The 13,578-nt window shown below is 52.0% G+C and overlaps 1 protein-coding gene across 3 annotated transcripts in view; it reads left to right on the top strand.

Moving 5' to 3' along the window:
• Positions 1–13,578, top strand: part of HDAC4 (histone deacetylase 4) — a 287,137-nt gene that overhangs the window by 43,818 nt on the left and 229,741 nt on the right. The window lies entirely within an intron of this gene.

The raw sequence follows: 13,578 nt of genomic DNA, 5'->3' as shown, positions 1-13,578 counted from the left end.
GCCGACTTGAGCGGCACCCGTTTCTCTGGTGCTTCAGGGAGGTGACGGGTACGCGTCCACTTGCGGTCTTCGTCTCCAGCTGCTCTGTTTCTGGGGGCCGTGGGGGTGGGAGGGCCTCTGGTCCGACTCTGAGAAGAAGCACGATCGGTGCCCATCAGTGGTGGCCAAGGGGCATCGCTCCTGGTGCCCGAGGCTTTTTATTAGGCGCTGCACTAAGCATCTTATGCGCATTGACTCCTCACTAGGCCCTAAACGTCTCCCACCTGGCGGGAAGAAGTGACTTGCCCCAGGTCACAGGGCTAGTAAGTGGCCAAATGGGGCCGGGAGCCACGTTTGCATGGCTCTTAGCTTCAGAAGCGTGTTGCGGACACACGCGTTCGGGGCTCCTCCTCCCCCGTCTCCCCCGTCGCAGAGTCACCGTGCTCTCTCCGACCAAGCTGGGAGCCCTGCCTTGTCCCGCCGCACCGTCCAGCGCAGTGTGGCCTTGGGCCACTTAGCTGTCAGTTGTCCTGAGTCTGCCTGGGCAGGTGCAGGGCATCCTTGAGGCACCGCATCCGTCAGTGCGGCTGTGGGTCCGGCTCAGCAGAGAGGGGCGGGGCTTGGTGTGGTCTCTCCCTTGGGGATTGGCCCCCCCGCACGTTCACACCCCTCTCCTTGGCCCGATCAGAGTTGTCTGAAGCTCCCGAGAGCAGGATTTCCGGTTGTATTTAGGTATGAAGAGGCTTTATTGATTTAAATCGTTCCTGTATTGCTTGATACAAAGTGTCAAACAAAATTCAGCAGTCTGGTGGAAGTGGGTGAGGTAGACCGTGGACTCTCCCTCCCACTCAGAGTTGGGGACATGCCTTTCTCCTGTGTCTGAACAGGTAGGGTGTGTGTGTCAGTTTTAACAGAGTGTAAGCGTTCTGTCTCTGGGGCTCTGTTTTATTTTTCCCGTTTTAGTGCAGTTTGAGCATCAGACAGACTTACTTTTGGTAGCTCGAAGATGGATATTTATGTGGTATATGGCTGCAGCGGTATTTATAACAGCCCCAAACCAGCATCAAACAATTATTATATACATATATTTTGAACATACGCTTCTGTAAGATCTCCACTGGATCAATTCCAAGAGGTAGAATTGCTGGCTTGGTGGGCATGTGCATGTAAAACTTCTAAGGTTACTCTCAAATTGCTCCAGAAACTCTGCCTCAACTTTTCTTAATCGTAGTTTATGAACATAGATACTTTCCTTCATTGGCACCTGCACTAGGTGAATTCAGTCTATTTCATTCTTGTCAGCAGTCTCGGGAGAAATTATTGTTTGAATTTACATTCCTGTACACATGGGGGTGCACTGTTTTTGCATGAGCTGCCATAGATGTAATCAGATCTTGTACATGCCACCGGGCATTTGAAGAGAAAGAGTACTCTTTTTCCCCTTATTTTTTTCTTTCTTCTTGTTGTTGTTGGTTTTTTTTTTTTTTTTTTTTTTGTCTAAAGAAGTCTCCATGTATACATCAATACTGTATGTAAAGTTTTCTCATTCATAAGTATTACATACAGTTGACCCTCAAACCGCAAGGGGGTCAGGGGTGCCGAGCCTGTCCGCAGTCGACAATCCACGTGTAGTTTATAGTCAGCTCCCTGCATCCACAGCTGGCTCCTCCGTGTCTGCAATTCCCCGTCCGGGAATTCAACCCATCACGGATGGCGTGGTACCGTGGTACTTACTATGAAAAAATCCACCATAAGTGGTTTGCACAGTTCAATCCCGTGTTGTTCAAGTGTCAAATATATTTATACATAGGAGTATATGTATGTATTTTTTTCTCTATATGTTATTTTGTCTATACATATTAAGTTAATTGAGTTATCTAAATCAGTATGGCTTTATCTTTTCTGTCTCCTCGATTTCTAGAGAAATGTGTGCTTTCCATTATGATTCTAGTTTGTAATATTCTTTTTACAAAAAGACCATTTTATGGACCGTTTTTTGGCTTTATGTATTCCAGTGTGTTTTTCAGCGCTAAAAAACTCATGACTGTTATCTCTTGGTGGCCCTGGTCTCTTAACAAAATACAACGTATTTCCCTGTTCTCTTAACAAAATACAGTGTATTTCTCTTTGTTTCATGTTTCTTCGCCCCAAAGTTAATCAGTCTCCTAAAAGTATTTCTGCCCTTGGTTTCTTTGGGCTGAGAAACGCTTCTCCACCCACTTTTCTTACCCTCACAAGCCTGGCCCCCGTGAACAGCAGAGATCTAGTTGGGTTTTGCTTTTTTCTCCTTCCCAGAGTCTTGCGTCTCACGTGGGGAGTTCACCCGTGGCTGTTGACTGCCGTCGTGTCCTGCCTGGTGTGTGTGCGTCGTTCTTGACGCTGGAAGCTCTGTCTCTCTCAGTGGGTGGAGCTGGCGAGGCAGGGCTGCCTTGTGGCCTGAGCCTCTTCCCTCCTCTTCCCTCTGATGTAGGGAGTGGTGCGCTTGGGGCCTGAAGCTCTCCTTCAGGGGCCCGCCCTCCTTCCCTGAGCAGCCCCTGGAGCTGCAGCAAGGGACTGCAAACAGTGCTTGCCACCACGAGGGTCCACACGCTGGCCGGTCGGTCGCCCTCCGCCCCCGGCTGCCCTGCTGCTTCCCCTGGGCCGTTTTGGGCTGAGCTGTGGGTCTGCACACCCCCTCCTCCATAAGGCCGTTGCCAGCCTGGGGCGACGGTCTGCTCACCAGTGATGGTTTTCCCATCACTTGGACCCCCTGGGATGCACATTTCTAGGAAATTCCTCCAGGTTTCTTGTCAGTTGACGCTACTGCTTTCCCACTGTCTAGCCTCGCTGCAAATCCCTTCATGTTTATATTTATCTTTTGTCATTTTAGTGGATTTGAGGGAGGAAGAGAACTAATTAATACTGACTTGTTCAATTCGCTCTTCTGAACAGGCATTTCTCGCCGTTCTCTGTCTTGTCTTCAGCCCGAGCAGACGAGTCCTGTTTCAGTCTCTGCATCCCTGGGACGTGCGGTGCCCGTCTCTCCTGGCCGCGCACCCTCCCTCCCCCTGCGGCACCTGGGTGCCTCCTTGTCCCAGCCGCGGCTCTGCCAGCTCCTGTGTGGCCCTCGGCGCCGGGCCGGGGGAGGCCAGCCGCTGTGGGCCCCTCCTCTCACGCTTGCAGTGCCGGCTGGCTTCGGCCCGATGATAAAACGACCTTTTCATTTGATGTGTAGAATTTTTCTCTCCCCCGTTTGCCTTGAACACTCCCTCTGGTGTTGGGTGAGGTATGCATTATGATTTTATTGCCGTTCTTTCTGAACTTTGCCAGAGCCAGGCCCTGGTTCTCTGACGTAAAACTGTTAACTGTTGGGTTTTATTGCTCTGGATAACTATTTCTAATGATGCGTGCAGCCTGAGGAAAGGGCCTGGCTTGATTTAGTCTAAGAGAACTCTTCTTTGAGAGCAGGAAGAATGAAAAGAGCCTCTGAGATGTTGTGCTTCCTGTCTGCCCCAGCGCTCCAAGCCTTTCCCTGCTGGGATGTGCCCAAGCGGTCGGGGGCTACTAGGACGCAGGGCCTCGCTTCGAAGCCGAGTCCCCGGCCGGACTGAGCGACTGTAGACAGTCCGTGGGTCTGCTGGCAGGACAGACACGGGCTCCTTCGTTGCTCCCTCTTCCTTTGTTTTCCTCAGATGAACACTGTAGAGTTCCTTGTGGTTGGACTGTGCTAGGATATGGGGGCCTCGGCTGGCTTACAGGAGAACCAGACGCTGTCGCTCGGCCACCTTTCTGCCACTCCCACCCCGCCCAGTGCAACTCACCTTCTTTGCAGTAACGTTTCTGCCTAGAGCAAGTCTGGAGGAGGGACTGTAAGCCTTAGGGAGCCCCGTACGGAGCCTCCTGGACCTGTGTGTGGGCATCCAAACCACGCCCTCGACGGAGAGCTGGCTGACTGTCATTCAGGTGCCCCATCCCTCCCTGTATCTTGGTAAGAGGCACGTATCGTGTTAAAAACAGGATAACTGTTTTGAGGGAAACTTGTATGTTTCTGATCCGTGTTTTAATTTGGACCATACTCTGATTTCTCAGTATCCTCTTCAATCTGAAATGCCCCGTCCACATAAAAGCAGCTAAAAAGTCTGTGTCAACAGTTACTTGGTGATTAATGAGTTTCAACATAGTTTGATTTCTTCAGGCCGTCGTAAAGTTCTAATCCTGTAAGTCTCCCAGGAGAGGCTCTTGGCCTCCGCTGGTCTGAGCCGGAGCCCTGGTATTGCTTTGTTGGATCTCGAGCCTGTTTATTTCAACCAGTTTGGCCACCAAGGGTGTTATATTTTAATATAGAAATGATCTCAGAAAGACACATTTTTATATCATTTAAATTGTGCTTTGCAAGGATTCAGTGTTTCAGGAATGCTGCGAAGTTTTAAGGGGAGAAGTGAATTTTAAGGACTTGCAATTAACACGAAGAAGACATTGATTCTGAGCTGCTGGGGGTGGGTCGTGGACCCTGTGCGAGGCCCTGGGCCACAGGAGGAGAGCTGGGGAGCCGGGAGTGGCCTTGGACAAGGCCCGGGGAGGCCCAGGCCTGGGCTTTCGGGAGGCGGGGTGTGGAGCCAGCAGGTGCGGCTGGCAGAGTCCTGGGAGCTTAGGCCAGGAGATGGAGGCTGTGATCACGCCCATCGGAAGACGGGGAGCAGCTGGAGAAGAGCTTGTTCATGACATTTCTGGGAGGCATGGAGAGTCCCCAGCGGCTGCCGGGCCCGGGGTTCTGCGCAGGGAGAGCAGGGAGGGGAGCCGGGTTCCCGAAGTCGTGCCGAATGCAGGTGTCTTGGGGGGACGGCGGGGAGCCTCATTGTTCAGATGGACCCTGGGGTGGGAGGTACTCGCGGGTCCCTGGTACCGCCCGCTTCTGCTTTCTCAAGGGCAGGTTCAGAAACACCCTGTGCGTTTCCTGTCTGCGAGCGTCCCCCAGGCTCCTCCGGGCACCCGCGCTGCAGTCGCAGCCCTTGAGTTGTCTTGGCCCCGGATCCTCCACGCCATCATTATCTGGGGCTTAATCAGTCAAGGTTTGTTCTGGAAATCATGGAGACATAACGACTTCTTTTTCAACCTCCTTTTTCAAAAAAAAATTCTCAAATTGTGTTTTGTCTTTTAAAAATCACGAATACTCAGTCGTTATGAAGAGCTCAGAAAATTCACTGTCAATGGAGCATTGATGGTTTGTTTTGGCAATTCTCTGAAAATTCTTATACGGTTTGTGGAACATTTGCATTTATGTCCTGTTTTTCAAAGCCACCATTGTAGAAATGCAAATTTCTGAATTCTGAGATGCTGAATGTTAGATGATTAACGATATTGAAATTTAAGAATGAACTCCCGGTATGTATTTGACATAGAAAGCCCTGTACCAGGATCATTAGAAACCACCGAGCGCAGCTTGGCGGCGGAACAGAAAGGCCGTGATTGAGGCGCCCAGCGGTGGGGACAGGTGGAAGGTGGACAGGTGGGTGCTGGGCGGCCACCCCCAGACGCTGGGCTGTGAAGGGCCGGGGCTGCTCTGTTTAAAAAACCGTAGATGTTTAAAGCTTATAATAGTAACGAATCAACACCGGTTGCTCTCTAACTGCAAGTCAAACTCTGCTGTGCTCTTAGGGCCCAGAATGAACAGCGACTTGGTTCTGAATTGTGCTTTACGGGTTATCTCATTCATTTTGCGCGACGGCCCTGGGAAGTGAGCTAGAACACTGTTATTCCTGTTCTGTCCATGAGGAACCCAGTCTTGACTGCCATCCAGTGCCCCGCCTAAGGCCAGGTATCTACTCAGAGGCCATCCTGGAACTGGAATCAGTCATCTTCCCTTGAGGGATGTGTGCCCCTCTGCTGGGCAGATGCTGGCCACGCCGGGCCAGTTAGGAATCCATCCTGCTGACCTGCGTGGGGTCCCTGGGCCAGGCCAGACGGAGGCGCCGGCCCCCTTGGTACGGTGTGGTTCATGTGAAGAGGGGATGGGCCGGGGGGGCAGGGGTTCCTCAGAAGGGGTGTGTGAGGTCAGGACGTGTGAGCTGAGTGGGGAGCAGGGCAGGAGCTCGCCTGCCCCGTGGAGCACAGAGGCTGAGATGCCCCAGAGGGGCCCGGAGGCGAGAGCTGGGCTGGCAGAGGTGGGAGATGGGAGTGGAGAGGTGTGCGTCGGGGATGGGGTCCTGACCAGGAGGGGCAGCTGTACCCAGGTCCACGCGGGCCCATCCCCTCTCGGTTCCGAGACCCTGTTGGCGTGGAGAAGGGGTATGGGCCTCGCATCCGGGCGCGCGCTCTGTGCCCTCCTGGGACACGTGCTCTGTGTCCCCGTGGTTTAAACGTGCGTGGCTTGGCCATGGCTGAACTTCTTGGCATTTGCAGTGCTCGCAGCATGTCACTAGTGTATTTCTGAACTTCTTTGAGCTTCTCTTTGCCAGTCCTGAGAGCTGACTGGGGGGCTGGCCGACCAGGTTAATTTGGGAGATTTTGGTTGAAATGTCTCATGTTACTTCCACCTAAGAGCCTTTTATTTGCGTATTTCGTGAGACCATGATAAAAAATGGACACTTTTGGGAAAATTATAATGATCAAGAAAAAAGTCAAATGAGGCAAATGACTGCAAACTTTTTAGAGTCATGTCTGGCCTTGTGTTTCTACATGGCTTTGCTTTTCCCCACTTAGTAAGGTGCTGGGAACATTGGCCTGTGAGCGGGAGTGCTAAGCAGCGTATGATGGAAAGAGACCTGACTGTGGGATTTTCATGTTTGCCCCCCCTTCCCCCCGCTTCCCACAAAACAAGCGGAAATAGGAGGGATGAACTCGGCCGGAGCCTGGTCTCCGGGCGTGCTCGGCCCAGGTTGGCAGGGAGGTGGCTGCTCCCTAGAGGCTGCGTCAGGTTCTGGGTTTTCTGACCGTCTGTTCGGGTCATGAGCTGGGATGGCCAACAGTGGCCTCATCCTGTTGGACTTTAGGCCCTGTGTCCCCCCAGCCCTTCTCCTCCTCCCAGCGGCCCGGGGTTCCCGCTGCTGCCGCCTGAATGCAGTGGTCCCGACTCGGAACTGGAACCATCCGGGCCGCAGCGCAGCTTCAGAGCTTTTGGGATTTTAAGATGAACAGCAGTGTTCGACGTTATAACCATTTTTCTAACTTCTTCTAATACTGTATACTTTTCAAAAGTAGTGGGGAGGCTTATTTAAAAGTGATATTTTTTTAAAAATAAAATGCATGCATATCTTACATATGCTTATTTTTACTCCTTTTGCCATAGCATCGTAAAGAGTTCTGTAAGATTGGTGTAAGCATCTTGATGGGAATTATTGAGTGGCCACTAACTGGGGGATTTGTCATCTGCTCGTAACTGTGTTCTCCCAGGGCTCACACGTGCTCTCTGATTCTGTATTCTCGTTTGATTTGTTATTGTTAAGAGATTGTCTTTAGACCTTTCACTGAGGGAGCTTTTGTGACTGATGGCAATTTAGTTATTTATTTATTATTATTTTAACATTTATTTATTTATTATTTATTTATTTATGGCTGGGTTGGGTCTCTGTTGCTGTGCGCGGGCTTCCTCTAGTTGCGGCGAGCAGTGGCTTCTCTTGTTGCGGTGCGCGGGCTTCTCATTGTGGTGGCTTCTCTTGTTGCAGAGCATGGGCTCTAGGCGCACGGGCTTCAGTAGTTACAGCACGCAGGCTCGGTAGTTGCGGCGCACGGGCTCTAGAGCGCAGGCTCAGTAGTTGTGGCACACGGGCTTAGTTGCTCCATGGCATGTGGGATCTTCCTGGACCAAGGCTCGAACCAGTGGCCCCTGCATTGGCAGGCGGATTCTCAACCACTGTGCCACCAGGGAAGCCCCATGCAGTTTATTTTTTTAAACTCTAAACTCTTAGGCCATTTTGGAGAAGATGGCTCCTTACAGTGTAATTGTTCAAGGTGCGGAAGCCAAGAGAATGCCTCACGTTTTAAGGGCTAAAGGTTCTGTCAATATTTTGACTTGTTTGCATTCATAGCCAAGTTTATTCCTTTTTAAGTGCAGGCTATGAATTTTCCTAGGCAGTCCTTTGTAGAAACTGAACTTTTGTTACAACTGTGTCTCTCATCGACTTGTTGATTCCGTAGGATTTGTGTGATGCTGTTGGAGTTCTAAGAGAATTCCATGGAATCTGTTCCTAACACCGGTTTTCTAGACTTTGTACGAAGAGCCCTTTTTAAGCCGTTCGCGTCTGTTATGCTGAGTGTACTTAGTGGCAGTTCCTCCGTGTTGAACGGTGTGATTCAGAATTCCCTGTGCTCCTCATTTTCACGTTCATGTTGATTTAATCCAAATCAGGGTCTGATTGACTGCTTCTTACAGCTCCGCCCCCCCTCCCCCCCCACCAGGGTCTGACACAGAGAATGCAAACCCGCTTGCTGTTCTTTGGTGCCCAAACAGCCGCCCATCCCCGTGCCGCAGTCTTTGCCCAAACACCTGCAGTCTCCACGTGGCTCTTCATCCACACCAGTCACGCCTGGGCCCGGGGAGCTGACGCCTTTGTTTATTTCAGTCTCACTTGAAAGGATCAGGGGACGGGAGGAAGGTGGGGTCATTGATCTCTTTCTTTGGTGCCAGTACACAGAAAGGGTTTTTAGAAACTTCGAGAAGGTGCTGGGCAGGCATGGAGGGTGGAGGCATGGAGGGTGGAGACATGGAGAGCAGAGGTTTTCACTGGGAAGTTTTAGCAGAAGCCAGAGATGAGGACCTTTGTGTTTTGTGGTGCCGGAGCCTCTGTACATGTTGCAGTCGAGTCACTGATGGTGATGTGGTGGTGAGGAAGGTGGTGGAGAAGGGGAGGTCAGCATCGCATCGGAGATATTGATGACGGGTGACCATGGACACCCATCAGCTGTCGATGAGCCCCGTTTTTCGAGTGACAGGGACGAAGTCGTGGCTGCTGAAGAGGGGACCAGGTCGGCAGTGGCCTTCCTCTCCGGTAGGCTCCTTGCTGTGGGTCTAACGCTCTGGAGTGGAGGTGGTGCGTGCGGAGTGGCTGCAGCCTGGCGGATTTGCACGTGGGCGTCCTCATCAGTGGGGTCCTTGTCGTGGGGAGCCCTGCATCTTTGCAGGTGATGCTTCAGCATAGGAAGGTGGTTCTTTTCTAAATACGGGTTTGGGTGTCAGTGTCCTTGAAGACTTTTTGGTAGGAGGTGTCGTCTCCAGTTCATCAGCTCCAATGGGAGGGTAAGGAGCCAAGGCCATTGCTGGCTGGAGGGACACAGGGCAAATCTGAACTGTGTGCACAGGGGAGCTGGCCTGGAAGCGCTGAGACCCCACTGTGGGTTTTCTGTCCCAAGGAGCCCAGCCTTTAGGAAACACACCAGCTGGGATCTGTGTGGCTGCCGAGGGGTTCCGTTCGGCCGTCCCCATGGGGGCCTTGGGCCTCTGAGAATAGTCCAACTGTCTGTCTGCTCTTCTGGGATTTGGTTTCCTTTTGTTATTCCCCCATCATCCGTAGCGTTTTGTAAAACGTTCTTTCTCCTGGTGGCGTGGAAAGGCAGGGCTGGCCCCGCTAGCAGGTGAGTGGCATAGGTCGGCCTCTCGGGGCCTCACCGGGCACAGCCGGCTTTCATGGGAGGGCCGGGAGGGGTCCTGGAGGTCGGGGAGCAGCAGTGCCTGGCAGGTGACGAGCTGCTGTGTGGGGCTGGGAGACCCCAGGCCCTGGACGTGCTGCAGAGGGAGACCCAGGGCGTGGTTCCCACTCTTGTCTGTTCCGTGTTCAGGCATCCAGTCCCTTCCTGTCCCATCTCAATACCTCATGCTCGACTGGCCAGCACCTCTGTCCAGGGTGAAGCTCACGTGGCCAGGTGGCCCTGGCCTGAACGGAGACCTGACTTGTTGGGTTTTCAGCTGGGCTTTCTTTGAGCTCCCTGCGGGGCCAGAGGACCTGGTGCCCGTGAACCACGGGGCAGGGTGTTTCTTCATGTTCGTAGGTGCTCTGATTTCTCTTGACGTTACGTGGCTCCTGTTATGGGTGGATGTGGTGACCGATTGGCGTGGATTCGGCGTCAACGATTGTGGTTCCAAAGGAGATGCTGTTCTTAATGACTTTCCCAGGAGATTCTGGGGGACCCTGGGCCGCGTGTGACCCTATGGGCTGAGTCCGCTCTGGCTGAGGCATATGGTTTCCAACATCAATATGATCTGTGGGAAAAAAAGCAATTTGGGTCTTTCTCAAGTTGCTTAAGTTGTCCGAGAGAACATTATACTAGCGTTTCTCAACAATTTCCAGTTCTGAAACGGTTGGGCTGCACTGGGGGTGGGCAGGGGGAGGCTGGCTTAGCCACTGGGCAGAGGCAGCTGTGTGTCCACAGTACGTTCTTGCTGGAAACAAAACTCTACCACTAGGGAGCTGAAACTCAGCTCCTGGTAGACCCTGGGCGGGTGCAAGAGCCGCTAGGCCTGCCCCCCATGACCTGAGAATCCTGCTCCAGGATCTTCCATCAGTGGCTTTGAATGCTCTTCGTGGTGAGTCTCCCTTTTGCTTTGGATGCTTCTGGAATCTTCTGGATGGACTGGGCTCAGAATCTCACTGAATGCAGTGGTCTCTGTCACTTCTAAACTATCGTCATTAAAATCCAGGGACATCCCATGACAGCTGCGACAGATTTAGGAAACTGCCGGAAAAAGTATGACATTTCCTCGCATTTTATAGAGTGAAATTGCACTGCTGGTTTTGCATCTAAACATTCAAAATTCAAACAGACTTCGAACTTCGAATGCGACCTTGTTATTTAGCAGCACATGGGTTAGAAAGTTCATGCTGTTTGATGTCTACTCCAGTCCTGGGTCGGGGGGGTGGGCAGCTGAGGGTCAGCCTGGAGAATCACGGAATTCCAGGTGGGAATTCCAGTGGGAGCTGGGGCCTGCTCGGGTGAGAGGAGGGGTGATGGGCCAAGCAGAGGGAGGTGAAGGAGAGGAAGCCCCCAGGCCTCTGGGACACACCGGCTCTGGGTTGCACGGGAGGCGCCCCGGGAGGTCACAGAGCAGTTTGCTTGGGGAACAAGGTAAGACGTGTGTGGCTGGGGGCATGGCCCACCCCGCGGAGAGCTGAGACTTCACCCCGCTCCTCCTCGGCCCCTGGCTGTTCTTTGTGAGCAGCCTGGGCACCTGGTCGGGGGTGGGATGGAGACGCAGCTTCCCCAAGGCCATGGGTGCTGTGGAGGCGTGCCCTTCTGCAGCCCTCCTTGGACTTCCGGGCCAGAGTCACGCAGAGCCATCTCTGGTTCTTCCTCTCCAAGCCTGGCCCCTGGGATGAGACATCTGAGCGGTTCCCTCCCCTCTGTCGTTTTCCTTTCCCCCTGCAGAGATAGCAGTGCAGGAAAGCAAGCCAGCACTCCTCGTTCTTGTGATTTGTCACTTATCCCGAGCCTGGGCTGGGTCCAAACTGCTCTTGTATTCCTCTGGGGCCGGGTCTGCAGCCCTGGGCTGAAGCGCTTGTCCTGCCGGGCTCGTGCTGTTCCTGGAAAGCCGGGGCCGTGGGGTGCGTCCTGTCTCCTCTGTCGCCATCTGTTTGGGAGCAGAAGTTGGCTCTGGGCGGCCGGCGGATGTGCTGCTCATTCATCCTCATTCTGGGAAGCAGGTGGGGACTCCCAGGAAGGGACGAGCCAGGAGACGGCAGACCCGGCACAGCCCATCTGACTTGGTTGCTAATCACCAAATGTGTAGTTAAGATGGAAGCACTGGCTTTTTCCTTGTCTGCCAAACTTAGGCCTCACTTTGTTTACTCTGATGGGTCCTGATTTCTTCCCTTTAGAGGACAGGTAACCAGCTTCCAGTGGAGTTTTCCATTGATGCGGCTCCTGTGGGTGAGACGGCCCGGGGAGGCGGGAGGGGGGTGGGGTGGGGAACGCTGAGTTGTGCTGGCGTCGGTTCAGGCACGGCGGACACTGTCAGCCTTCCCAGACCTGGAGTGTGTATCGTGCCGCTGAGGCCAGTGGAGGCCCCAGGTGCATCTGATGGCAGTGTCTTCGGAGAACTGCTGTTTGCCCCACCCCCTCGGGGCTCTTTGTGTGACAGCTTGCTGTTCAGTACAACTGGTGCAGTGGAATGAGGGTGTGTTCATTCTAGGCTGTGAATTTCAAATACATTTGTGTATATGCAGAATGGCGCTTTACCCGTGTGATCTTCCTGCCCTGTAAGCCCAGTCTCAGCATGAGAAAGACATCCATTTCCAGGAGAGGTGTACCTTCTGATAATCCCTGCCTAGCCCCGCGAGCCTGTCAGGGACGTCTGAGAAGCGTCACCGCCCAGGGGAGCCTGAGGAGACCTGAGGACTAAATGCAGTGTGGGGTCCTGGGTGGGACCCTGGGGTGGAGAAGAGACATCAGGGGAGACAAGGGGATCTGAAGCAAGTGGTGACCTTAGTTAATAACCCTGTATCAGTATAAAGAATGGAATAATGCCATGTGCAGCAAAAGGGATGGACCTGGAGATGATCACCCTAAGTGAAGTGAGTCAGATCGAGAAAGACGAACATCCTATGACATCACTTAGATGTGGAATCTAAAATAGTGACACCAATGGACTTATTTGTAAAACAGAAATAGACTCACAGACAACAATCTTGTGGTTACCAGGGGGGGAAGGCGGGGGCAGGGATAAATTAGGAGTTTGGGAGTAACAGATGCACCCCACTATTGACAAAATAAGCAACAAGGACCTACCGTATAGCACAGGGAACTCTATTCGGTATCTTGTAATAACCTATAAGGGAAAATAATCTGAAAAAGAATAGATATGTATACATGTGTAACTGCATCACTTTGCTGTACACCTGAAACATTGTAAGCTAACTATACTTCGGTGAAGGATATATGTATATATCAGTATAGGATGTACCGTAGTGGTGTCAGATGTTATGAACAGCAGAAGCTGAGTGCAGTGGTTGTTGGTGGAGTACATAGGAACTCTGTACCGTCTACTCAATTTGTAATAAAGTCTATTGATAAACTTTGAACTAAAAAAAATAAATCTGTACATATTCTCTCTTGCTCAGTCTCTATTTATGAATGATAGTATACTGTAGATACTTAGGCACCCAGCTTTTAAATTTTTTTCATTGGGGGATTATTCTAAATTAGTACACACCAGTTTCCTATTCTTTTATGGTTGTACGTGGATGTGATATCATTCATTCAACAAGTCACTCTTGGTGGAACCTGGGTTTTGTTTCCAGCCTTCCCACTGTTGCTGCCCCAGACAGTGCTGCCTTGAGGGTTCCCATTCCTAAGTGGACTTTACTGGAGTGTGATAGGCATCTTTTTCTAGATGCACAAACCATCAGTGCTTAGCTTGAATTATGACAAGAGGAAGACACCTGTGACTGCTACACAGAGCGAGAAGAGGAGGACCCCGGCAGCCCAGCAGCCTTTACGGGGCCCCTCCCCTGCCCCTGGGAATCTCCTTTCCAGCTTCTGACACCTTGGATTAGTTTTTCCTGGTTTTGAACTTTATATTAATGTAGCCACAGAACATTTACTCTTTCTGTTTGGCTTCTTTCTCTCAACAATATGTTTGTGAGATTTACTGAGGTCACGTGACCCAGGGTTGTTTGTTCATTTACCTGGGTG

The sequence above is a fragment of the Orcinus orca genome, chromosome 7 (assembly GCF_937001465.1).
Source record: "Orcinus orca chromosome 7, mOrcOrc1.1, whole genome shotgun sequence".
Classification (NCBI taxonomy): Eukaryota; Metazoa; Chordata; class Mammalia; order Artiodactyla; family Delphinidae; genus Orcinus; species Orcinus orca.
This window is presented reverse-complemented; position numbering and strand designations above follow the sequence as displayed.